The sequence below is a fragment of the Mobula birostris genome, chromosome 11 (genome assembly GCF_030028105.1).
Source record: "Mobula birostris isolate sMobBir1 chromosome 11, sMobBir1.hap1, whole genome shotgun sequence".
In the NCBI taxonomy this organism is placed as follows: domain Eukaryota; kingdom Metazoa; phylum Chordata; class Chondrichthyes; order Myliobatiformes; family Myliobatidae; genus Mobula; species Mobula birostris.
The window spans coordinates 107,395,945-107,415,444 of record NC_092380.1 but is presented as its reverse complement, the minus strand read 5'-3'; the positions used below and the strand labels follow the sequence as shown (position 1 = coordinate 107,415,444).

Genomic DNA, 19,500 nt, shown 5'->3' with positions numbered 1-19,500 from the left:
CACACGACTTCATAAGCCAACAATCTTTCCTCTCACAGGGATGAGGACTTTGGAGCTCCCGTTGACGTTTCTGTTGCTTTGGGTTTTTACAGACTGCTGTTGCTAGCCTCATGCCCAACCCTCCTCTTTTCATAGCTAGGATTGCAACCATCCACGGTGGAGTTCTTATGCTACAAGGCTGCCCCAACTAAATCACAAACACAAGAGTTTCTGCAGATGTTGGAAATTTGAGCAACGCAAACAAAGTGCTGGAGGAACTCAGCAGGCCAGGCAGCATCTATGGAAAAAAGTACAAGTCGACGTTACGGCCCGAAACATCGACTACGCTTTTTTCCATAGATGTTGCCTGGCCTGCTGAGTTCCTCCAGCACTTTGTGCTTAAATCACAAACGCAAAATTCCTGCAGATGCCGGAAGTGCAAAGCAGCACGCACAGGCACCATCTATGGAGGGGAATGAACAGTCAATGTTTCGACCTGAGACCATTCTTCAGGACTGGAAAGGAACAAGAAAAGAGGGTGTGAGGTGAGGGAGTTGGCAGGTTAAAGGTGAAACCAAGTGAGAGGGGGAGGTGGGTGGATGTGGGAGGGGGGAGATACAGTGATTTGCTGGGAGGTGATAGGTGGAAGTGGTAAGGAGCTGAAGAAGAAGGAATCTGACAGGAGAGGAAAGTGGGCCATGGGAGAAAGGGAAGGAGGGGACACCAGAGGGAGATGGTGGGCAGGTGCAGAGAAGAGAAGAGGTAAGAGTGGAGCCAGAATGAGGAATGGGAAAAAAAGTACAGCACGGTACAGACCCTGCATCCCACAATGTTGTGCTGATCTTTTATCCCAACCAAGCCCCAGAACAAACAGCCTTTCTAATCCCTAAACACCCAGTGATGATCACGTTTGGTATACAGGCACTGAACCAGCTTTGCATTTACCTTGTCACTGCTCCTTGGATCCATAGGCTTTTACTTTCTTGATCAATCTGCTGCAAGGATCTCTATCAAGTGCTTCACTAAAAGCCTGGAAATCTACAAGTGCTCTACTCTCAACAAACTCCTTGAAAAGTTCAAGTTCAAAAGTTCAAAGAACATTTATTACCAAAGCATGTATACTTTAGTTTCTTCAGCTACATAACGTCTAAAAGTGAGGCGAGAGTGGATATCATACTGCTGGAAAATGATGCCTGAGAGGTAGTAATGGGGGACAACGAAATGGCGAATGAACTGAATAAATATTTTTCATCAGTCTTCACTGTGGAAGACACTAGCAGTATGGCGGAAGTTCTAGGTGTCAGGGGTCATGAAGTGTGTGACGTTACCATAACTAGAGGGAAGGTTCTTGGGAAACTGAAAAGTCTAAAGGTAGATTAAGTCACCTGGACCAGAAGGTGTATGCTCCAGAGTTCTGAAAGAGGTGGCTGCAGAGATTGTGGAGGCATTACTAATGATCTTTCAAGTATCCATCTGGAATGGCTCTGGAAGACTGGAAAATTTCAAATGTTACGCCATTCTTCAAGAGGGAGAGAAGCAGAAGAAAGAAAACTATAGGGCAGTTAGTCTGACCTCAGTAGTTGGGAGTTGAATATTAAGGATGAGATCTCAGGGTATTTAGAGGCACGTGATAAAATAGGCTGTAGTCCTGATGAAGGGTCTCGGCCTGAAATGTTGACTGTACCTCTTCCTAGAGATGCTGCCTGGCCTGCTGCGTTCACCAGCAACTTTGATGTGTGTTGCCTGTAGTCAACATGGTTTCTTCAGGGGAAAATCTCGCCTGACAAATTTGTTGGAATTCTTCAAAAAAATAACAAGCAGGATAGACAAAGGAGAATCACTTGTTCCAGTCTACTTGGATCTTCAGTAGACCTTTGACAAGCTGCTACACATGAGGCTGCTTGACTAACTATAAGCCCATGGTATTACAGGAAAGATTCTAGCATGGATAAAGCAGTAGCTGATTGGCAGAAGGCAAAGAGTGGGAATGAAGGGAACCTTTTCTGGCTGAATGCCAGTGACTGGTGATGTTCCACAGGGGTCTGTTTTGGGACTGATTCGTTTTACGTTATATGTCAATGATTTGGATGATGGAATTGATGGCTTTGTTGCAAAGTTTGCAGACGATATGAGGATAGGTGGAGGGGCAGGTAGTTTTGAGGAAGTAGAGAGACTACAGAAGGACTTAATCAGATTAGGAGAATGGGCAAATAATTGGCAGATGGAATACAATGCTGGAAAATGCATGGTCATGCACTTTGGTGGAAGATAGGAAAGGGTTGACATTTTTTGAAATGGAGAGAAACCACTAAAAACTGAGGTGCAAAGGGACTTGGGAGTCCTTGCGCAGGGCACCCAGAAGGTTAACTTCCAGGTAGAGATGGGGTGAGGAAGGCAAATCCTATGTTAGCATTCACCTCAAAAGGTCTAGAATACAAGAGCAAGGATGTGATGCTGAGGCTTTATAAGGCACTGGTGAGGACTCACCTTGAGTATTGTGAACAGTTCTGGGCTCCTCGTCAAGAAAAGGTGTGCTGGCATTGGAGAGAGTCCAGAGGAGGTTCACAAGGATGATTCCAGGAATGAAAGGGTTATCATACAAGGAATGTTTGATGGCTCTGAGTTTGTACTCACTGGAATTTAGAAGGATGAGGGGGGATCTCATTGAAACCTTTGAACGTTGAAAGGTCTAAACAGAGTAGATGTGGAAAGGATGTTTCCCATGGTGGGGGAGTCTAGGGCAAGAGGGCACAGCCTCAGGATAGAGGGGCATCCATGTAAAACTGCGGAGAAATTCCTTTAGCCAGTGGATGGTGAATCTGTGGAATTTATTACCACGGGCAGCTGTGGAGGCCAGATTGTTGGGTGTATTTTAGACAGAGCTTGATAGGTTCTTGATTGGACATGTCATCAAAGGTTATGGGGAGAAGGCCGTGGAATGGGGCTGAGGAGAGGAAAGAAAGGATCAGCCATGATTGAATGGTGGAACAGACTTGATGGGTCAAATGGCCTATTTCTACCCCTATGCCTTATGGTCTTATAATAAACCTGATTCTGATTCTAGGAGGGAGGAGAAGATGGTGGCGCGACACAGCACGCGTGGCCACTCCGAATTGATCTCGTATTTGTGAAGTAGGATGCCGTGCACAATCCTGATTTGATGGAGACAGCCGTGAGAAGCACGGAGGAACATCTGGAGAAACTTCTGAAATGCCTGCTTCGCTGCCGCTGCTACTGTGCGATCGAGAATCTCCGGAGGGGAAGGCCCCAAATCCTCAGCTTTGCCTATTGCCTGTTGCTGGCGCCAGGGCCGAAGTGCTCGGCAGAGATGGTGCTCGGTGCTTGGTGTTGGACAGCTGGTCGGAGGCTCGAAGTTTTCGGACGGAGTCAGAGTCGGACTGTGGTCAGAAGCTTTCAGGGTGATGCATCGGCAAGTTTGCGGCGCTGGAGGTTCATGGTAGGGAGAGTTTCTCCCTTCTACTGTCTGCGTGAGATGATGGGACTTTGGAGAGACTTTAAGACTTTTTACTGTGCCCATGGTCTGTTCTTCTATCAAATTACAGTATTGCTTGCACTGTTGTAACTATGTTATAGTAATGTGGTTTTTGTCAGTTTTTCAGTCTTGGTTTGTCTTGTGTTTCTGTGATATCACACTGGAGGAACATCGTATCATTTCTTAATGCATGTATTACTAAATGACAATAAAAGAGGACTGCGTGTCCTCATAATCTAAATCTAAATCTAAATCTAAAAATGGACTCGACCTCACAATCTACCTTGTTATAGTTTTGCATCTTATTGTCAAACTGCGCTGTACTTTCTCTGTAGCTGTTACATTTCATTCTGCATTCTGTTCTTTTTTTACCCTATACTACCACATTTGGGTAGTGGAGTGGAGTTACAGCTCTACCAAAGGAGGAGTAAGGTGCTCTTTCCCTCCACTAGCCTGCAGGTCGCCTCTGGGCAGGTTGTGGCACCTACTCAGGGTCACGTGAAGCCATGGGAGCAGGTGGTGGATGGTCGTATGAGCAGCTGGTGCAGATCGTAAGTCCTGGTTATGTGACCACTGACACCGGGCAGACAATCTCTGAAGAGTATTGACAATGACAGGGGCCACCTTCTTGGAAAGACACTGCCCAGAAGAAGGAAATGGCAAACCACTTCTGTAGAAAAATTTGCCAAGAACAATCATGGACATGAAACCATGATCACCCACGTCATACCACACGGCACGTAATGATGGTGATGATGCTTTGCACTTTCTCTATAGCTGTTACACTTTAATCTGCATTCTGTTATTACTTTATCTTTTTCTACCTCAATGCACTGAGTAATGGTTTAATCTGTATGAACATATGCAAGAAAAACTTTTCACTGTATCTTGATACTTGTGATAATAATAAACCAATTCCAATAATGGGAGTGTGAGTTGTACTATGATTTTGGGAAACTTAAGCTAGAGAGTGAATTCAAGTCAATACTGGAGGCTGATGAAAAGGGTCTGCCTTGGGGTTAGAGTGCTGGGTGTGTGTGTGTGTGTGGGAGGGAGGGAGGAAATTGTCTTGATGTTGTTTTGTTGCTTGTTGTGTTTTATGTTGTTGTAGTAAGCATAGTGGGCTTGCAATGTTGGTGCTGGGATGAGTGGCGACACTTGTGGCCTGTCCCCAGCTCACTCCTGTGTGTGTTGGCTGTTAACACAGACAACACATTTCACTGTACCTTTCGATGTACACATGTCAAATAAACTTGAATATTTAGGATCAGAATCAGACGTGTTTATTACCAGCAAGAGAAAGTCTGCAGATGCTGGATATCCAAGCAACACACACACACACAAAATGCTGGAGGAACTTAGCTGGTCAGGCAGCATCTACGGAAAAGAGCAGTTGATATTTCGGGCTGAGGCCTTTAGAGTCTCAAAGAAGGGTCTCAGCCTGAAACGTCGACTGTTTACTCTTTTCCATAGATGCTGTCTGGCCTGCTGATGATCCTCCAGCATTTTGTGCGTGTAGCTCAAGTTTATTACCATTGGCATATGTCGTGAAATTGGTCACTGGACACAGGAATACATTGCAATACATAATACAAAAAAACTGTAAATTACAATAAGAAAAATATTTTTAAAATTAACTTTAGTGTAATAAGTTGTCCTGGGTATGATGCTAAACTGCAACCGGTGATGAGGCTCTGACTGGGGACTATCAGAGCTTTGGGGAAGGTGGAGTTACCCCTTAGCCATTCATTGCTCCCAGGGCCGCTCTGACCCGGAACGGTAGCACCTGCAAGGGTTCCTGCTCAGGATACGAGCGAAGGCCAACGACAGATCCGGCAGGTTCAGCAACTGAACTTATGATGGAGAAGGCGGATGAGCTACGACCTCAAATGACAACAGCTATAGTATAGGCGGATGAACATTTGGGAAGAGAAATGGTGATTTCTTTAGTTCGCCCAACGGTAGGCAATAGCAAACCATCATTGCTAGATACAAGGTTTCCTAGAATCTATTTGTTAAGAAAACTATGGTCAAAATCACAAAATGTATCACACAACAGCAGCGTCAAGAGGATCTTCAAGACAATTCTGAAGATGCTTTGCTCGGTAGGGTTGATTCTGGTCAGCAGGGGATCCCCGACCGTCATCAAGCTACTGCTCATAAAATTCAAGTAACACAAAAGAAAATTATTGCCACTTGGAATGTAAGAACCTATAGCAAGCAGGAAAATTGGACAATGTGATAAATGAAATGGAAAAGCTAAAGATTAACATCATGGGAATTAATGAAGTTCATTGGATAAGTGCTGGAACATGTCAGAATAGAAACAAAACACTAATTTATTCTTGTGGAACATCCCATACTAATGGAGTAGGAATTCTTATGGATGAAAACATGGCAAAAAGTGTTTTAGGACATTGGGCAATATCAGAAAGAGTGCTCCTTGTTAGATTCAGAGGACAACCATTTGATATAGCAATTATACAGGTATATGCACCAACAACAGATGGAACAAATGAGGATATAGATAAATTCTCTGAAGAGCTTGAACAAGCAAAGAATCGATGCAAATCTCAAGATATGGTCATTGTCATGGGAGATCTAAATGCTAATTAGGACAAGGTGCTGATGGAAATACCATAGGAAAATTTGGACTAGGGGTAAGAAATGAACGAGGTGAGAAATGGGTAGAATGGTGCAAGATGAATAATCAGGTCATTATGAATACCTACTTTAAAAACCATCCAAGACACTTGTGGACCTGGAAAAGTCCAGGTGATAACACTAGAAATCAAATTGACTTTATTACTATAAACCAAAGATTTAGAAACTCAGTGACTCAATGCAAAACATATCCAGGTGCAGACTGTAATAGTGACCATAACCCAGTAGTATGTCATGTAAAAGTAAAACTTAAAAAACTAAAGAAGCAAAAACCTGAAAAATCCCTTGACTACTTGCGATTAATTAAAGATGGAAACTTAAGACAAAAATTTACAATTGAAGTAAGGAATAGATTTCAAAGTCTAGAAATAGAATCTGTTGAAGATGGTAGTGATCATGTAGAAATGAAGTTTAACTGTCTGAAAGTTGCCTTGGTAGAATCAGCAAAGTCAGTGATTCCTACAAAAGAAAAAAGCACAAAGAATAAATGGATGACAGATGAAATCAAAAATCTAATGGAAGAAAGGAGACTGAAGAAAGCAAATCCTATAGAATATAAGTCTTTAGATAAAAAAGTTAAAAGCTTATGTCAAAAAGCCAAAGAAGAATGATTAAACCAGGAATGTGAGCAACTAGAAAGAATCCTTATTACTGATCCAAAAAGGTTACATCAACAAATCAAGAATATTACTGGTAAAAAGCTCCTCTGTTCTTCAGGTGGATGTTTGAAAGCAAAGGATGGCAATATAATGTTGGAAAATGCATTGCCATGCTCTCTTTTTGCATAATGGAACTCATTATGAAATTGTGACCTTGGGCGCGCTTACTGTCTGTGACTGTTGGTAATGTATCTTTGCAGCTTGACCCCAAACGTTGCCTCGTTTGGCTGTATTCATGAGGATTCATATATGGTTACATGAAAATTAAACTTGAATTGAACTGATTTGAAATGCTGGAGGAACTCAGCAGGTCAGGCACCATCTGTGGAGAGGAATAAACAGTCGATAGTGTGGGCCGAGATCCTTCATCTGGACTACATAGGAAGGGGAGAGAAGCCAGAATAAGAAGGTGGGTAAGGGGAGAAGCACAAGCCAGTAATTGCAGCAAACGTGTATAAAGATGATTTGTCCACACCAGGGCTGTGAGAGGACAAACAAGATAACTGATAAATAGTTGGGTGTACAGATGATGTGTGTCCAGCAATGTGGCAAACTATTAACTACTTTTTCAGGAATAAATCGTTACAAATGCTGGTATTTATTAAAGCTCAAGGTCCCAGAGCCCTTTCTGCACAATCAGGAGAGATGACTTTCTGAGGAGGCTGAAGAGAGCTGGACTTTGCCCATCCATGTCCACATCATTCTACAGATGCACAGAAGAGAGCACCCTGACAGGCTGCATCACTGCATGGTACAGAAACTGCCCTGCAGTGGGCAAGAGGGCTCGACAACGGGTAGTCAAAAATGCCCAGTGCATCTTTAACACCAGTCTGCTCGCCATTAAGGACAAATATTCAGAAAGATGCCTGAAAAGGGCCAGTAACATCAGGAAGGATCACAATCACCCTGCTCATGGACTGTTTGTCTCACTCCCATCTGGGAGGAGGCTACATAGCATTCACACCAGGACCAAATCTGCAGCAAGTTACCACCCACACTGGACCTCCTACCGACACAACCGTTGGACAGATGGCGCAATAGTCACAGCTCTACACACCGTCCTTACACATCTGGAGAAGAAGGAGGCTTATGTGAGAATGCTGTTCTTGGACTACAGTTCAGCATTCAACACCATAATCCCCTCCAGGCTCGACAAAAAGCTCAGAGACCTCGGCCTTCACCTTGCCTTGTGTCGCTGGATCCTGGACTTCCTGTCAGATCACTGGCAAGTGGTAAGAGTGGGCTCCCTCACCTCTGCCCCTCTGACCCTCAACACAGGTGCCCCTCAGGGCTGTGTCCTAAGCCCTCTCCTTTATTCTCTGTACACCTATGACTGCGTCGCCACCCACAGCTCCAATCAGCTAGTTAGATTTGCTGATGATACTACATTGATTACCCTTATCTCAAATAATAACGAAGCAGCCTACAGAGAAGAAGTCATCACCCTGACACAGTGGTGTCAAGAAAAGAACCTCTCCCGCAATGTCGCAAAAACAAAGGGGCTGGTTGTGGACTACAGGAGGAATGGAGATAGGCTAACCCCTATTGAGATCAATGGAGTTGAGAGGGTGAACAGCTTTAAATTCCTTGGCGTACACATCGCCGAGGATCTCACATGGTCTGTACATACTGGCTGTATGGTGAAAAAAGCACAACAGCGCCTCTTTCACCTCAGACGCTTGAAAAAGTTTGGCATGGGGCCCCAAATCCTAAGAACTTTCTATACGGGCACAATTGAAAGCATCCTGACTGGCTGCATCACTGCCTGGTATGGGAACTGTACTTCCCTCAATCGCAGGACTCTGCAGAGAGTGATGCAGACAGCCCAGCGCATCTGTAGAAATGCACTTCCCACTATTCAAGGTATTTACACAGGCAGGTGTGTAAAAAGGGCCGAAGGATCACTGGGGACCCGAGTCACCCCAACCACAAACTGTTCCAGCTGCTACCATCTGGGAAACGGTACCACAGCATAAAAGTCAGGACCTACAGGGTCCGGGACAGCTTCTTCCACCAGGCCCTTTACTGATTAATTCATGCTAATACAATTGTATTTCTATGTTATATTAGACTGTCCTGTTGTGCATACTATTTATTACATATTGCTATAAATTGCACATTGCACATTTAGATGGAGATGTAACATAAAGATTTTTGCTCATATAGATGAAGGATGTAAGTAATAAAGTCAACTCAAATTCAGACCCAAAAACTGTTACTTTCTATAAGCAGTAAAGCTGATCAACACCTCCTCCCACTAATCCACCCCTCCACACCCCCAACTGCCACTGCTTTATCATTTCGTCTCAGTCACTTTATGTACCGAGACTCCTGTCCCTAGCATCACTGTATGGATATACAATCAATGTATGTAAACTACCTTATGTATTTAGAGTCATAGAGTCAGAGAAGAGTACAGTACAGAAAATGGCCCATCTATTGGTCCATCTATTCCTTGCCAAACCACTGAAACTGCCTACTCCCATTGGGATTTATATTTATCGAGTTTTATTATTATTGTTGTGTTCTTTATTTTACTGAGTTTGCTTTGGTGCTGCATTGGAACAAGAGTAACAATAATTTCACGCTCCTTTACACTTGTGTACTGGAAATGACAGTAAACAGTCTTGAATAGTGAGATGACCCAGAGGTCGGCAGAATTTGGAGGGCAAAGCCGAAGGCTGAAGTCCAGAGCCTGGCAACTCTGATTCTGATTTTGATTCAGGAAGTAAATCCACTTCAGTCCTCGGCCACTCTGGGATGTTTAGCAAAGAGGGGGAGGGGAGGTTTGACTTAGGCGCATAACATCAGAAGAGGTCTGAGCAAGATGAACAGGAGAGATCGATTTCTCGAGACAACGGTGTTAGTTACTGGAGAGGACAGAAATTGGTGGGATGATTAGAGGAGTATAGAGGATTTTCTTTCACCCAAGTGATAGTGGGGATCTAGAACTCACTGCTTGATCCAGTGAGTCCCAGGATAACCATTTCATCTGTTGCAATAAATGTCCATCTTACCAGCTCATTGAAAGATATTCTCCTGTGTTAGCTAGACATTGCAGTCCTCCCACATGCTGCTGCTTGGCACCTGCACTGGCTGGTAATGTCATGGCACAAGTCGAGTATAAATCTAGCACACTGAAAGCACCTGGTCTCTTTTACTCTCTGGGTCTCTGTGGACCAGGTTGCAGATAGTGCCACGGATACAGTGGAAGTGTGCTGCAGTAAGAGGGGCCTGTGTGCACACTTTAGATATATGTTTGTAACTGAATATAACTTGAGTGGTTTACTGAATGGTTAGTGTTTGCCTTGTCCTGTAAATAAATGGGTAACTTACTTACTGATGTAAGTATGAGTGTCTTCCAAGCCCATTCACCGAGGATGCAAAACTAATTTCGCACAACATCATCCCCTCCTTACCTACACACGGAATGGTCCAAGATGTGGGAATATTCAACAAATGCTGTCTGAATTTGGAGTTGGAGGAGTATTCATGCGTGTGTGTGTGTGCGCGCACGCGCACGTACGCGTGCATACATGTGGAAAGGGGCTTGCTTTACTGTTGTTGCTTTGTTGTGTTCGGTGTTGTTCTGCCGAGCATTGTGGGCGTGCTGGAAAACGTGCCGACACTTGCGGGCTTCCCCCTGCACGTCCCCAGGCTGTGTTGGTTGTTAAGGGAAACAATACATTTTGCCGTACGTTTCAATGTACATGTGTTAAATAAATCTGAATCTGAATACTTAAAGCAGATAATTATACCTCAAATTTATAGCTTATAATATTACTTCAGATTTAAGTCTCAGCAGCCTTTTGTGGGGGGGGGGGTGTTAATAAAAACAATGGGTTGTAGGACCTCTTTCTCTGATCCATCAGTTCCTATGGTTCTCTGATAGAGCACCTCCAGTGTGGTAACCTGCCGCCGGTTGCCTCACTGAGCAGTTGTCTGTTATCAGATAAAGGGTTCTTCAGAGCCTTTCATTAGCGCATATTAGGGCAGATAAAGAGGTTGGTTTGAAGGATTATCTTAAAAGAAAATAAAATGGGGAGTGTTTAGGGAAGGAATTCCAGAGTTTAGGGATAAAGTAGCAGACGGCACACTCCCAATGTTAGGCAAAGAAATCGGAGATGTGTAAGAAGCCGCAGTTGATGGAACACAAGTGTTCTTGTTGGACTCGGGGATGTCCCAAATGTATAATCACAGCACATTCACAATGTACTCGGCACTGTCCACTCGCTGAGAGGTTCCACGCTGCATGAACCTCTGAAACACTGGCAGCTGAACTGTCATCAGCACTGCTTTCTATAACCGTCCTGTGTTGTGGATCAGCAGCTGCCTGAGTGGGCATTCTTTCAACATGGAATAACACCATAAGTCAGTAAGGCATAGGAGCAGAATTAGGCCATTTGGCCCATTGAGTCTGTTCTGCTATTCCATCATAGCTGAAATATTATTCCTCTTAACCTTATTCTCCTGCTTCTCCCCATAACCATTCACACCTTTCCTAATCCAGAATTTATCAATCTCTGTCTTAAATATACACAATGATTTGGCCTCCACAGCCATCTAAGACAATGAATTCCACAGTTTTACACAGACTGTTGTACAAATACTGCGGCAACAGGGCTGACTGGAGACCAGGCAGGCTCTGTCTCAATCCCTCCTTTTTCCACACACAAACACCACCCTCCTCCCACGCACACCCACAAACACACAGCAACACACACAACTATTAGTTGTCCACTCTAAATGCATCCATTTCAGAAGCTCCATTTGCATCTGTGCTCTCAGACAGAATATTTCAAATCCAAGGCTCTGTGGAAGACAAGAGATTTTTCTCATTCTCTCTCTGCTTACCTTTTATCTGAACCTCCTGGTTATTCATTGCCATTTTTCCATCAATTTATTTCAAACCTTTCATTGTTCTAATAACACCTCTGTCGAATCTCCTCCTGAATTCTTAATGGTACACAAAACTATTCAAAAAATGTAACTAATCTGTTAGTTCAAGAACCACCCCGATAAATCCCTGTAACTTCATTAAAGTCTTCACGTCTTATAATGTGGTGCCAGACCTGGGCATGGTATTGCTGCCTGGAAAATAACTTATAACTTTTTCCTTCTTTTAGACCACAAGACCATAAGCCATCCTACTCATTGAGTCTAGTGTGCCAGTGCATCATAGCTGATTCATTATCCCTCTCAACCTCATTCTCCTGCCTTCTCCCCATAACCTTTGATGCCTTTACTAATCAAGAACCTGTCAATCTCCTGTTTAGATATACCCAATGACCTGGCCTCCACAGATATCTGTGGCAATTAATTCCACAGATTCTCCACTCTTTGGCAAAAGAAATTCCTCCTCATTGCTGTTCTAATGGGACAACCTTGTATTCTGAGACTGTGCCCCCTGGTCCTAGACTCACTCACTACAGGAAACATCCTCTCCACGTTTAGCCCAGATGAACCTCAAAGGGTAATTTCTTCTGTATCTCCAGTGCTGTTATAATTCATAAACAATATGTCTAAGGGAAAGAGGCACTTAGTTTTCATTGAATACCCCGTTGGTTCTTCGTCACTAGGAATAGTATGCAAGTGATCAGTTTTAATTCCTACATATGCAAAGAGCTTAATACACTAAACTATTCCTCTCAAACCTATTGCAATACCCTGACTCCTTTCCTAGCACTCTAACTGTCTCAGATCCCTGGAAATATTGGCATGCACCCAGGAAATTCTAGAGAACAGAGCAATAGTCTAACTTTCTACCACCAGAGTCTGGAACTGAATAGGGCAGTCACCAGCTGATTACCAGCTGATTGAAAACATGCTTGCAGATCATTGATCAGAAAAAAAGCTCATCAGAGATGGACCCTGAGGGCAAGCCTTAAGCTGAGCAACCCTCGAAAACAGAACAGAAAACAAGAAAGAACACACAGGTTTTTTCCCAGAATGCAACAGCAAATAAAATCCTTCAAAATTGTAATGAATGCATCAAGAAAACATCTCTAGACATTACAAAAATCTGATCACATACAAAAACACAGTGCATCAAGCCTGGATATTATTTCAAGTGCACCTCCATTCTATTGAGGTGTATTAACTGAAAATAAAACTCAGAACATCAGCAACTTTTTCATGAATAAATCTGAGTAGCATGAATACAAATTCAATTAAAGCTGCTTTCTTTTGCCTCTACCTGAATGGTCACGATGTCACTGAAAGTTTTGGAAGGGGAGATCCTGATGACGGTAGGCTGGCGATCTGTTAGACAGAGGAGGGACAATATCACTGTTACAGGACTGCAAAGCAAAATGTGGATAAGTGCCAAGAGCAGATTGCCTGGGAATGTGTTCAAGGTTCAAATCGTTTCGCCCCACTCATTCAAAAACCGTGAGAATCTTCACAAGTTTAACAAATTTAGTGATGCGCAAACAGAGAACCATGCCAAGTACTAACCATCACGATGTAATTAAGGGGACACTCATTAAAATGGAAGGTGAGGGGGAATGGAGTAGTGTGGGATGGTGAGGGGGAGCAGGTACAGTAGGGACCTGCTGGGCTGAATGGTCTCAGTTGTAAAGTTAATAAGTATCAGCAGTTTACAATCAACTGGGCAAGGTAATATTGAATTGTGAAATGGTTGCAAGTTTTGAATCAAAGACTCAGACATAATCTTTGTAATGTGACACAGTGGATTCCAGTTAATTGGGACGCATCAGGGCCAGTGCATTTTGGCCTAATTAGCTGCCCCAATTAGCCAAATTTTCATAGAAATTGTTAAAAAGACAAACTATTGTTTAACTGAGTAGCAAGTTACACATTTAAATGAAATACCAAACAAACTAGAACACTACCAACACCACTACAGTCCTATAAAACTGTATTCGCTCCTATCAACGACGAAGAAGTTCATCCAGTGTACGCTGTCGTGTATTGGGTATCCAGGGAGGGGTAGCACTTCTGGTAAGGGGGTTTGTCCTGTCCATTCTGGGGCAGCTTACTAACCTTGGTCCCCAGTAGACACTTAGCTCTCACCTGTGGCTTCAAGTAGCTGTTTGCAAGCAGCAGCCGCCACACGTGGTACACTGCTTCGGCCAGCAGCCTAAAGTGAACCTCCTGCCCTGCGAAATAGGGACGTGCCTGTCCCAGCATGAGAAGTCAGCTCCGGTGGACCGGCTGGATAAGATCTGCAGTGGGATCCAACGGTCAAGAAAGCGGTTCTGCAATGCTTCGTGGAGAGCGAAGACCACGATGAGGCAGAGGAGAAATCGTGGTCATCCACAGCAACCACGGAAGACCCCAGTTTGTGATGAATACTCGTACCACTGGATCCGGGCTTCCAATGGTGCATAGATTTTCCACTTTAAAAACTCTCCCGCACAAGTTTCATTGCCGTTGTTAGATAGGACAAACAGCCAACACTCTGCCATGTTCTTTTGACTGACTGTAAGTGAACAAAATCAGTGTAGACACCTAGTGCAGACAGTGGGCTGTCTTCACACAGTGCTTTCGATGATTGCATCCTCCAAATCTTCATTTTCATTGCAGCATTCAAAATGATTATTGACACCTTCAAATTCTTTGTAACTTGAAGTAGTGAAATCATTTCATTTTCACTCCTGGCCATTTCTGGCATCTCTAAGCCTGAATGCTTGAAACCACTGTGAGCAAAATAGCTCTAACTGATCAAAGAAACCATAGAAACTACAGCACAGAAACAGGCCTTTTGGCCCTTCTTGGCTGTGCCGAACCATTTTCTGCCTAGTCCCACTGACCTGCACATGGACCATATCCCTCCATACAACTCCCATCCATGTATCTGTCCAATTTATTCTTAAATGTTAACAAAGAACCCGCATTTACCACCTCATCTGGCAGCTCATTCCATACTCCCACCACTCTCTGTGTGAAGAAGCCCCCCCTAATGTTCCCTTTAAACTTTTCCCCCCCCCACCCTTAACCCATGTCCTCTGGTTTTTTTCTCCCCTTGCCTCAGTGGAAAAAGCCTGCTTGCATTCACTCTATCTATACCCATCATAATTTTATATACCTCTATCAAATCTCCCCTCATTCTTCTACGCTCCAGGGAATAAAGTCCTAACCTATTCAACCTTTCTCTGTAACTGAGTTTCTCAAGTCCCAGCAACATCCTTGTAAACCTTCTCTGCACTCTTTCAACCTTATTTATATCCTTCCTGTAATTTGATGACCAAAACTGAACACAATACTCCAGAATCGGCCTCACCGATGCCTTATACAACCTCATCATAACATTCCAGCTCTTATACTCAATACCTCACTTATACTACACCCCTGCTTATTTCTTGCCAACTATCAGTGACAAGTATCACTGCTTTTTGAACGCAAACGTACGCAACTGATGCTGTTTAAAAACGCAAACACGAGGAATTCTGCAGATGCTGGAAATTCAAGCAACATACATAAAAGTTGCTGGTGAACGCAGCAGGCCAGGCAGCATCTCTAGGAAGAGGTACAGTCGACGAAACTGTTTGCACAGCACAGTGTGTTGTCTAACAGCCACACAAGTGCACGCAGTTGACGCTAGTTAGAAACTGTTTGGCAACAGTCTCCTGTCCCAATTAAACAACATAGTGTCCAAATAAACAAAAGGAATCCCGGCTAGTTACTCAATTAGCTTTTGTTCTTTAAGAGTTGTCCCAAATAAGCAGCCACTCAGGTTAATTGATGGACTAACTAACATGAACCTTCTGTATATTTTGGGTGATGGAGTGGAAATACCTCTCTACCAAAGGAAGGATAAGCCTCTCCTTCTCTCCACGAGCCTGCAGGCCACCCTTGGGCAAGGTGTAGCACCGTTCCCCCCCCGATCAGGGTCATGTGAAGCTATGGGAGCAGGTGGTGGATGGTCGTACGAGCAGCCGGTGCACATCACAAGTCCCGGTTACGCGACCACTGACGCCAAGCAGATAATTTCTGAAGAGTACCGATAATGACTGGGGTCACCCGTTTGGTAAAAGCACTGTCCAGAAGAAAGCAATGGCAAACTACTTCTGAAAAAGGCTGCCAAGCACAATCACGGTCATATCACCCAAGTCATACAACATGGCACGTAATGATGATGATTTATTATATTTTATTATTGTTATTAATGTTTGTATTTGCACAATTGTCTTCGTTTGTACATTGGTTGTCTGACAGTCTTCGTGTGTAGATTTCCATTGATTCTATTGTACTCCTTTGTTCTATAGTGAATGTCTGCAAGAAAATGAATCTCAGGGTGGTATTTAGTGACATATAAATTTACTTCGAAATTTGAACTTTGATTTCCTCTAGAACAGGGATTCCTAGCCTGGGGTCTGTGGAGCCCTTGGATAATGGTGGGGTCCATGGCGTAAAAACTGCTGGGAGGCAAAACCTGGAGCATCAATGGCTAAAGAGTGATTTGATGCCAATCAGAGGCACAAACAGGGTAGACAGTCTGCTTCCCCAGGTTGAAAATGGCAAATACTAGAGGGCTTAGCTTTAAGGTGAGAGGGGGAAAAGTTTAAAGGAGGTGTCCTTAGCAAGTTTTTAACAAAGGGAGTGTTGGGTACTGGATCAAGCAGGGGAGAATATGGAAGCAGAAATTATTTTATTTAGTTATTGTTTACTTGGAGACACAAAACAGAACAGACCCTTCCTGCCCAATGAGCTGCACAGCCAGCAACCCACTAATTCAACCCTAGCCCAACCCTAGGAACATTTACAATATCAATTAACCAACTTACCGGTACATCTTTGGACTGTGGCAGGAAACTGGAACACTCAGATGAAACCCACGCAGTGATGTGGGGGACATACTAACTCCTTAGATAGCAACATTTAAAAATCATTTAGAAAGGCGTATGAAGAGGGATATAGACTACATGAGGTCAAATATGCAGCTTAAATTGGCAGCGTCGTTAGCACAGACATTGTGGGCTGGAGGGCCTTTTCAGAATTAGATTCAGAATCCGGTTTAATATCACCGGCATATGTCATGAAATTTGTTAACTTTATGGCAGCAGTACAATGAAATACATGATAAACAAATATTGAGAAAAAACTGAATTGCAGTAAGTATACACTAAATGTCTATTAAATAGTTAAGTTAAAATTAGTAGTACAAAGAAAAAGTAGTGAGATAGTGTTCATGGGTTCAATGTCCATTTAGGAATCGGATGGCAGAGGGGAAGAAGCTGTTCCTGATTCGTTGAGTGTGTGCCTTCAGGCTTCTGTACCTCCTACCTGATGGTAACAGTGAGAAAAGGGCATGTCCTGGGTGCTGGATTCCAGTATTGCATTGTTCTATGTTTCATGTTCTTGATCGGACTGGTGCTGTTCTTACTGGCACTAAACAGCACCAGTGACCCGGCTTCAATTCTGCTGAGTTTGTATGTTCTCCCTGTGAGCTTGTGGGTTTTCTACAGGTGATCCAGTTTCCTCCCACATTCCAAAGACGTACAGTTTAGTAGGTTAATTGGTCACATGGAGGTAATTGGGCAGTGCCGGCTCATCGGGCCAAGATGGGCTGTTACTGTGCTCTGTGTGTCAGTGTGTGTGTGTGTGTGTGCACATGCCCTTATCTCCCGATGGAGTCATCAGGGCGCCATCATGACAAGCTTTTCTGGTATGCTGATCGTATGGCGTGCCTTGGGCATCTGAAACCTGGCAGAGCCCATCCCGCTCCAGGTTTTTTTTTAACGAGGTCGAGTTGTTAGCTCGACACTCAACCCAGGCATGGATGGAGAGCGTGCAAGGGCGCCGGCCGGATTCGAACTCAAGTCCAGCGCTGGTGCCACTACGCCACCAGCTGGCTGTATCTGTATCTCTAAATTTAAAAAATAAGTCAATAAAAGCTGAGGAGAAAGCTCAGAAACATGAAAGATTCTGCAGGTGCTTGAAATCCAAAGCTACACATGCAAAGTACTGGAGCAGGTCAGGCAGTATCTAAGGAAATGAATAAGCAGTTGACATTTCGGACCTAGATCCTACTTCAGCCCTGAAGGGTCTCAGATAAGGCATCGGGTGTTTGCTCATTTCTATGGATGCTGTCTGATCTGTTGGGATCCTCCACATTTTGTGTGGGTGTTGATAAAGCTCAGAGGGGTGATGAGAAGATTTTTCATCCAAGGTTTATGACTGAGTGGAATTCTCTAACCCGGGTGACTGGGACTGCTTCATCACTGAGGAGATTCAAAAGGGAGGTGATAGATTATTTGCCAGCAGATCAAAGGGTGCGGAGATTGAGTAGTAGAGTGTGTCTGAGCTGATGTTCAGCCGGGAGTTTACTAGGTAGTAAATGGTGAAAGGAAGTTTGCATAGATCCGGCATGTCATCGAAAACTGACAGACTCTATTGGTGCAGAGTACTGACTGGTTGCATCGCAGCCTGGTTTGGAAACACCAAAGCCCAGGAACGGAAATGTCCACAAAAAGTGGTGGGTATAGTCCAGTACGTCACAGGAAAAGCATGCCCACAATTGAGCAGATCTACAAGGAGCACGGCCATAAGAGAGCAGCATCCATCATCAAGGACCACTGCTCACTGCTGCTGTCAGGAAGGAGGCACAGGAGCCTGGGGTCCCACACCATCAGGCTCAGGAACAGTTATCACCCAACAACCATCAGGCTCTTGAATCAGTGTGGAAAACTTCACACAACTCAATGCTGAACTCGTTCCACAACCTATGGGCTCACTATCAAGGACTCTACAGTTCATGTTCTCAGTATTATTTATTTACATTCTTAAATAATTGCATGATTTGTCTTTTTTTGTACATTTGTACTTTTTTTTTTGTACATTGGTTGTTCGTCTTTGGGCAGGTGGAGCTCATCAGCCTTGGACAGCAGCCCGTCTAGGAGAAGGAAAACTCTGATTTTAAACCTCCACTGCTTTGCGGGCATACCCACCCATGGGAAAGGCTTCAGGAGTAAACCCCGAGGAAGAAATTCAGAGCCAGGGTCCCTGAAGTTGTTTACAACTTCACTCTGGTGACCTCTGCGATGACACTGAGGCTGTATTGGCGCTTGCCTTTCCCTTGGATACATCGGTGACGTGGAGAGGGGGAAGCTGCTGCATGGGCAACAGCCAGTTCTTCAAATCTTCCTGCCCAGGAGAGAACACAGTCCACCAGAGGCACAAACCCATGGTCCTCAGGGATCGACAGCTGCCTATTGCTGTTTGTTTGTCAGTCTTGGTTAATTATAGTTTTTCATAAATTCTATTGTATTTATTTTCCTGTAAATGCCTGCAAGAAAAATGAATCTTGAAGTAGTATATGATGACATATATGTTCATTGATAATAAATTTACGAGGATTTTGACTTTGAATAGGGTTCTGTGCTCGAGGGGCAGTGTAGGTCAGTCCTTCCTTTATACAGTGGCCTACAGAGCACAGGGCACCGCACTTTGTAACTTCATAACTTGACGTAGAGAACTTCAGAGAGTTCCCAACAGCAGCAACATTGTTGTGCTTTGTTCGATTCTGGCCACTAAGAAACAGACAAGCTGTAAACACAAGGGATTCTGCAGATGCTGGAAATCCAGAGCAACACACACACAATGCCTGAGTAACTCAGCAGGTCAGGCAGCATCGATGGAGGTTGACATTTTGGGCTGTAGTAGTAAACACCCCTAAAAACGACACCTGAATTAAACAATGATCAGAGTGTTTAGCTGATATTATAAATTGACCTTGGTTAA

General features: G+C 43.9%; 1 protein-coding gene across 1 annotated transcript in view; it reads right to left on the bottom strand.

Moving 5' to 3' along the window:
• The window catches only part of LOC140205570 (uncharacterized), a 183,648-nt gene that overhangs the window by 126,979 nt on the left and 37,169 nt on the right, over window positions 1-19,500 (bottom strand). The window contains exon 2 of the mRNA XM_072273195.1: window positions 12,992-13,056. The gene's annotated coding sequence lies outside the window, so the exon portion shown is untranslated. The remainder of the gene's footprint in view (window positions 1-12,991; window positions 13,057-19,500) is intronic.